Source organism: Euprymna scolopes, chromosome 1 (genome assembly GCF_053919585.1).
Source record: "Euprymna scolopes isolate OS-2025 chromosome 1, ASM5391958v1, whole genome shotgun sequence".
Classification (NCBI taxonomy): domain Eukaryota; kingdom Metazoa; phylum Mollusca; class Cephalopoda; order Sepiida; family Sepiolidae; genus Euprymna; species Euprymna scolopes.
The window spans coordinates 169,674,405-169,682,938 of NC_136482.1; the positions used below are offsets into that span (position 1 = coordinate 169,674,405).

The 8,534-nt window shown below is 37.7% G+C and overlaps 1 long non-coding RNA gene across 1 annotated transcript in view; it reads left to right on the plus strand.

Annotated features, from left to right (window-relative positions):
• Nucleotides 1-3,843, plus strand: part of LOC145277104 (uncharacterized) — a 35,067-nt gene extending 31,224 nt beyond the window's left edge. The window contains exon 2 of the long non-coding RNA XR_013868112.1: nt 3,492-3,843. This is a non-coding gene — a long non-coding RNA (uncharacterized LOC145277104). The remainder of the gene's footprint in view (nt 1-3,491) is intronic.
• Nucleotides 3,844-8,534: the final 4,691 nt, after the last annotated feature.

Here is an 8,534-nt window from a genome sequence, read left to right on the forward strand (position 1 = left end):
AATATTTAATTAAAATAAAATTATGGCCAAAGATTATGAATTGTTTATTAATTTTATTTTAGTACCAAAAGTTCGATAATGCTCTCAAGTTTATATTCTTTTATAAGACAAAAAAGCGAATATTCATGTTTCTCAACATTTCTAATGAACCATCTTAACCAAAACTTTAATATGGGTTATTTAAGTTAACCATGATACTTAAACTTTAAATTTTAATTCGAGTTAAACATCAGTTGACTGCTGAAAGGTTTCAAAATTACTTTTAAATTTCGAAGTTCCGCAGTAGTAGTGAACATGAGTCAGCCATTTTTAATCTATTATTAATAGATTAAAAATAGTAATAGATTTTTAAAAAATGGCTGACTTGTTTACTCTCGTAACACTTTGATATATATTTGATATAATTTTAAAGCCTTTAAAATGTTGATTAGAAAGTAAAATTCAGGTTGAAATTAGGCCAATAAGTCTCATGAGTAAGTTGCTAGAATCTGTGTTAAATAGAGAAGTAATCAACCATCTCAACAAAAATTACCTTCTAAGTGACACACAAGATGGTTTCCGTTCTGCTAGATGTACAGCAGATATGCTTACAGTTATATCTCATAGGATTAGAGAATCTCTCGACAGAGGCAACATTTCTAGGGTAATTGCTCTTGACATATCAAAGGCCTTTGATAGGGTATGGCATAAAGGTTTACTTGACAAGATCTCCAGCTATGGTATAGCTGGAAATGTCTTCTCAATTATTAAATCATTTCTCTCTGATAGGTTCATAAAAGTAGTAGTTGATGGGCAAAAATCAGAAGCTCACAGTATTAATGCTGGAGTCCCTCAGGAGTCCATGCTGGGCCCAACTCTCTTTCTGATCTACATTAATGATCTTCCAAATCACATTCTTACATCATTCGTAGACATTTATGCTGCTGACACTACCATCTATTGTAAACGACCAAGTTCTCTCCGATTCTCTCTCCCCTGACCTTGAGCACGTGATACAGTGGGGAAAGAAGTGGCTGGTTGCTTTTAATGCATCTAAAACTAAGCTTTTATCTTTACATCATCAATGCTCTGATCCCCATCTGGCATCAATTGAAATGAATAGCTCTCGTCTTGGGGAGGCCTCCTGTTTTAACAAGCTTCTGGGCTTGACCTTTACTCCTGATCTGAAATGGAACACATACATCAAATTTGTTGCCAAGGCCACTGGAAAAATGGTGGGATCCTTCTATCGATCCAGTAGATATCTCACTGCTGATGCAATTCTCTATCTACATAAGAGCCAGGTTCGTCCAAGGATGAAGTACTGCTGCCACATCTGGGCAGGAGCTGCTAGAAAAGACTTATCCTGCCTTTATAGAGTTCAAAATAGACTTCGTAACCTCGTAGGAGATGCCCTTTTCTCTTCTCTGCAACCTCTTTCTCACAGAAAAGATGTTGCAAGTTTGTCTTTGTTTTATCGTTATTTTCATGGCAAGTGCTCGACTGAGCTTCAATCTATGATCCCCCCTCGCCAAACTTTCACAAGAAACACTCGTCTAGCTGAAAACACTATCAATAATCCCCCCACTCTTTATCTGTGCCTAAACCTAAACGTATATTCCATGAACAAAGCTTCTTTCTTAGAACTGCATGCTTGTGGAACTGCCTTCCATTTTCCTGCTTTCCAGCTGACTAGAGAATGGTTGTCTTCAAGTCCAACGTAAACAAGTTCTTGATGAGCCGTTCCACTTGTTAACAAATTTACCGAATTTCCATAACTAACGATTACTATATTGTCCAATTGACTATTGTACACTGTATAGCTCTTATCCTCGAGTGGTCTCTGAGCCTTGATAAATGGTGATGCCTATGTAAAAAAAACTGTTGTGCTACGTCGTCGTCATCATCATTATCATCATCATCTGGGACGTGCAGAGGGAGGGGTGCCCGTTTTATTCTCATTTTAAAAGTACCCTTTTCAGAGGAATGTATTATAGGCCTATGCCCACCATCACTATATATTTGCTGTTTTTTTTCACTTGACCACCTGCCCTGAAAAACTTCTCTACACGTTACTGATCATCATCATCATTGTCGTTGTCAGCATCCTCATCAGTTTGACGTTTGTTTTACATACTGTTGTGTTGGACGAAGAACTAAACCAAAGAAATATATTAATCTTCTCAGTGAATAATTCTACTTTTTTATGGGAAAACAAATTTTAAAAAATGGGGTAGAGCAGATGAGGCACACTTAAGCCTTGACAGGCAATCACCTAGAGATGGTGTTTTGATAAAAGCACTGGTTCACATCACCTCACTGTCTGTAAAAATCCCATCTCAAATAAGGAAATATCTTACAGATAAATTTGGTTGCAATTTAAGCTATGTAGTTTAAATGTTTGAAGGTTGCATGGAAGGTCTGTTGAGATTGTTGAGTTTCTTTTTAGTAATTTGATGATGGATAAAAAAGAAATGCGTACACCTGTTTGGTGAGGAAAACCTGGCCGAATAGTTGTACTCGTTTCTTTTATTTTCCCTCCTGAAGAGATACTACTCTCGAAAATTAGGGACATCAATACCTACTATCTTATATGACATATTATGTTGGCAAATAAACGTAATATAATTGAAAATTATTGAAAATTCCTTCTAATATTGTCATTATTCTTTTATATGCTAACTCGTGTCCACAGTGTTTCCTACAAACTGCGTTGATGTAGCCTTTAAACACAACTCCTTACTAAATCCAGTGAATATTTAAAAAGTAAAATGGGCCAACTTGACAACATTCCATGAATGTGGTGTAAATATTCTCCTTGCAAATTTATCTGACCAAAAAAAAATTCTTTTCACTGAAAAGCAACAATTTCTTTTTTCACAGAAAAAATAACTGTTCACCGAACATTCGAGTCAAAACACAAATTTTTTACTGGCGACTAACCATTCATAATAACCTTCACCGAAGAACAACTCAAAATATTTATTTTTTCAAAGCCTCCACTGGAGGTAATTTCTGAAGTAAACTTGTCAACAAAGCAATTCTGCCACCGACGTTTAACAACGAACAACAGCAACTTAACGACTTCAAATTCCACTGAATAGTTTAAATTCAAAGAAATTTTATACAATTCTACTAAACAATTTTGAACACGGTCATAGCAACAAGCCTTGTGTTAACAAAAGTGAATTTTACAAGCAACTGTCATGGACGAACATATTCTAAATCCTCACTTTGCATTTTCTCATATAAAACTTACCATCACAGATAGACGCACATAAAAGAACCTTTCTTTTATTTCGATAAACACTTTTGGTATTCCTCCGAAAACTAATCCAAACAAGAGGGTAGCAGACGAAATTGCAATGAACACAAGCAGGAGCGAATTCTTGTGGCTGGAGATTTTGAATACACTTCCTTCTTGGCTTGTCCAATCAAAGCTAGCTTTCAGTCATGTGACCGAGTTTATAAAAAGGTTAAACTGACAACACACTCTATCTCTTTCTTCCCAGATCTTGGATGGACAACAACTCAATGTGGAACAGACCTGTCGCCTCCAACTTCTCTCTTGGGACTCAACAAGTCAACACCCGTCCAATGGACTCGGGTTTCAACTATGACAGAATACAAACAAAACAATGTGGCTACCTCAACATGCAGTACAAACACATACTCTCTAATCTTTTGCCCTTGTCCATACATGGACGTACACTCCAACTACCAACTTTAACATCCACTGAATACTTTTCTCTTTCAACAGGCCTGTATAATCATCAACATCTCTACACAATGACTAAGTCGCTTCTCTTTATATCTTACTAACAAAGATGATGAATAAAGCTGTTAATTAAATTTTTGAATTTCTTTCCTTGTCTTCTTAGTCTACATTTTGGTGACACCCGATGTGATAGCGAACATACAACATTCATCAACACTTAATACTAAAAATGATTGCCTGCTCTAGTTGAAGATCTATCGTGGTGCACTGAGAGGAAGCTTCACATGCCTCCCCACAGTGATTTAGACAACAATACATTGTAGTCTTCATTGCACTGTGGAGAACCTACTACTGATTTTATAAAATTATTTTTATATATGACGGCATATATACAGGGTGTCCACAAAGTCTGGCTACATAATGTAGCCAGACTTTGTGGTCACCCTGTAGATTATGTAGTCAGACTTTGTGGCCACCGTGTAGATTATGCAGCCAGACTTTGTGGGCATTTGCTCCGAGGCCCCACACAGCTATCCAACTTCCGCTTCATCATCTAGCATGCTTTGAATCGATCTGTTATGTCCACCATTTGAAAAGGGAATTTTTTCCGAAATTAATAATGGATATTGTCGCAGACATAACAAGTAAGACATTTTACCTAATACAACTGAATAAATATATGCATATATAAACATATATGTATGTACTTATTGATTTGTAAATCGCCACTTGTTCTCGTCTACTTTTACCAACAACGACTATATTTCATTCCTCGCATTGTGACAGCCTTCTAAATCTTTACTACATACCTGTCCCACACAACGCTTCAAGCAAACTACACATCAATCCTATATATATATATATATATACACACACATAACTTGAGTTTCTTCAGTTATAATCGAAACCAAAACTTATGAAGAATTCTTGGTAAAATTATTTATTACGAGAAATGGACGTCCATAACAATTAAACGACAGTCACTCGGATGTAAGTATGACACACACAATAAATAACACACATGCTATTCTATTAATATATAGATAAAAATTAGACTCATTATTTATCATAAACTATTTAAAACACAAAATCTATTGTAAAATCCTCAACTCTTAAATCACTAGAAAGAGCCAATGTTATTTATAGGTCTGTATGCCCTTTCCGGAGAATGTAATTCTCGTAATAATAATACAAATAATAATAATAAGACAAATTGCTACATTGGTTTTACAACTACTACCCTATCCCACCACCTCACCATGCATTTTGTAAACTCTTATTCAATTTAAGAACATCTACAAAAACATAACTGACCTCCCCTCGTGATTAAGAAAAATTTTAGTTAATAAAATGAAAGTAATACATTTAGAAATCAATTTTTAAAAAAACATTAAAAATATTCAAAGCTATCCTTATTAAAACCCAACAACCTACAATTAAAAATATTCAAAGCTATCCTTATCAAAACCCAACAACCTACAATTAAAAATATTCAAAGCTATCCTCATTAAAATCCAACAACCTACAATTAAAAATATTGCCATTGAAATCAATAATAATATTTTTAAAATACTTAACGTAATACAATATTATCATACGATGCTAATTCTGGCATCATGGAATTCAAATTAACGCTTTTCCTGAAAAAGTGTGAAAACGTTCTCTTAGCATCTAACTGACTTTATACACTCGTTTCACGGCTGCCTTTTGAAATGCTCTTCTTTTCTCCAGGGTTTTTTTTATTTTTTAGTCACCTCTTATCAAGGCTAAGACGCCACTCGAAGATAAGGGTTAATGAGTGTACGGTAGTCACTGGGACAATAGTGTAGTGATCGTTAGTAGTGGAAATTTGGTAAATTGGATAACTTAAAGGGACGACTCATAAGGAACCTGTTTACATTGGACTTGAAGAGAACCATATTGTAGTCAGCTGAAAAGCAGGGAAACAGAACAGACGGGCAATTCTAAGAAAGAGCTTTGGTCATGGAATCTAGGTTTAGATTTAGGAACAGATAAAGAGTTGGTAAAACTATTGATAGTGGTTTCAGCTAGACATGTGTCTTTTTGTGAAAGTTTGACAAGTGTGGACCATAGATTGGAGCTTACACGAGCACTTGCCATGAAAATAACGATAGAGCAGGGACAGGTTTGCAACGTCACTTCTGTGGGAAAGAGGTTGTAGGGAAGATAAAAGAGTATTCACTACTAGATTATGAAGTCCGTTTTAAACTCTGTCAATGCAGGATAGGATGCTTTAAGCAGCTCTTGTCCAGATGTGGCAACAGTACTCCATCCTAAGATGTACTTGGCTCCTATAGAGGTAGAGAATTACATTGGCAGTGAGATATCTACTGGAGCGGTAGAATGATTCAACCATTTTTCCAGCAACCTTGGCAAAGGATTTGTCCATTTGATTTATCACCTGACGATGATTTGATGAAGAATCTAAAATGTTTATGATACACATGGTACATACATTAATTTTTTTTTTATGATTTTAACACAATAAAGATCATAGAAAAATCGAAAAAATAAAAATGATATAATTAAGCAGAGGTCTTTTGTTATTTTTAACAATGTTTGCTTATCAGACAATGCTCTTTATGCTTTTCACGTGCAGTAAGTTGTAGAAATGTTTTCCCTTTCACTAATAGGAGAGAAAGAAAATAGCAGCTTTAAGTCAGGAGTCATCTCCCTCATATATCTAGCATTCGCGGAGGGCTTAAATTTCAACATAAGTTTTAATCTTTAATGAATCCCAAGTTTGATGATACAGAGTGGAATGATAAGTCTGTTGCCCTAAAGGAAACAACACTGCAGCTTTATTTTAAAACTTTTATTGAAAAAAATCAATTCAGATAACTTGATTTTATAGAAAAGTTGACATCAATTCAATGTAGCCGCATTCAGTCTCACTCACCACCTCGACACAGATCCAGAACTGAAAGCATGCCTTTTCCACAAGTGCTGGCGGGAGCTCGGTGAATACTCAGCAAATGGTAGCGATCAGGCTGGCTTTGGTGTTGTGGGAGGTCATGTTGGTGATGTTCTCAACAAATGAACAAATAAAGATGTGAGGTGGCATGATGTGGCTCTCACTTGAAATCACACCAAAGACCATAACCATGGCCAAAAACTTCATTGAGCTCTACCCTACGCAAGAGGACAATGAGCTCCCGCCTACAGTCCGCAAGAGGACAACGAGCTCCCGCCTACAGTCAGCACCGGAGTTCTTGTCGTTTTCCAAGTGTTGCAATGTTCTTTGAGCACAAGTGTCTGGGCGCAACCTGTGTCCACAAGTGCGTGGCACTCATGCCCGTTAACACGTATGCTCACTGCAGGTAGCGCCTTGTTTAATGACGATCTGGGGAGAAGACTGGCGCTGTAACTTCTTCCCCTAGCCCGTTTCCCAGACAGGTGCGAGCCAGGTGCCCCTGGTTTTTGCATTTGTGACACCACAGTCCGCTAGGCTTCTGGGTCGTTGACCTCAACGAAAGGCTATCATGGGCCCAATGGTTTGAGCCCCCGCATCTGAAGCAGTAAAGACTTCTGGTGTTCTCGCTAGCTGTAGGCAGTGGTGTAGGTGCACATGTGGCCTCTTGAGGTTGCACCACGGCGACACCTCCTCATCTCTGGTATCCATCAGCACGGCACGAGCTCTCTCAAGCAGCTCTTTCATTGACAACTTGTCCATTCGGGTTGAGGCTCGCAAAAGTCCCTTTGCATGGCATGGCACTCCATTCATGAAGGCTCCCTTTATCCAACACTCTGGTGGCATTTCACCTACCAGGCGTGCTAGCCACTGCAAATCCGTCAAAAACTCATCCACTGTCTCCCCTGGCCGAAGGCAGCAGGTGGTGAACTGTTTCAATGCCATAAACAAATCTGTCCTGTAAGCCTTTACAAGGGCATGCTTGATTTCCTCAAGGTCACTCCGTTGGTCTTCCAAGAGTTGCTGATACGTCTCACGAGCCGCACCCTTCAGCCACAGTGGCAGTACTCACTCCACCTTAGTTACCTCGCACACCTCACACGTTAACTCTACATTCTCTAGCCATTCTACTATTGGAACGTCCATTGCTGCGCCACTGAACTCGGGAATGAGTCGGAGGTCAAACTGTCTTAGAGTCATGCTTCTGATACAAGTGGAATAGCTTGTATCAGAAGTCTTTGTCTAACGCAAAGCAACAAAACTTTTTGGCTAACACGTCAAGCAGAGGTTCACTAGTCACAAGTTGAGTCGAGTAGAGTTTGTTGTTCACAACACGAGATACACGTCGACATTCTCTATTCGCATGTCTTAAACGCTTCTGCCACTCCTTCCAACAACTTACCTTTTATAATGTTTCAGGCACACCCAATTTGCATATACCACACGAGACTGCTAGAGATCTATGCGTGACCGGCGGCTTTAAAATACAACAGCCACCATCTTGGGCCTCTCTTTTTTTGTTTTCTTTTTCTGTCTTTCAGATTACTGCTACTGAGACAAATTCTCGCCCGTTTCTGAGGTAGGTCCTCTCTATGTCTATCACAGAATGAAAGGTTGCATAATCCACAACTGCATTTCTCCAAACTGAAGTGAGCTGCTCACCGGGCAAAAACGACGAACAGCTCCTTAAAAATAATTTTTCATAAACATTAATAAAAAACAAATATTCAGAAAAATTAATGAAAATAAATAGTCAGACTTGGCTTATTAAAAGAAGTGTAATTTTATTTACCCTTTTGTGTATCACACTCATGTGGTTTCTTTTGTGTCCGTAGAAAAGAAAGAAATCTTTACTGACTAGGTAAATTTCTCTTTTTTGGCATAAATTCGAAAAGAAAAGATAAA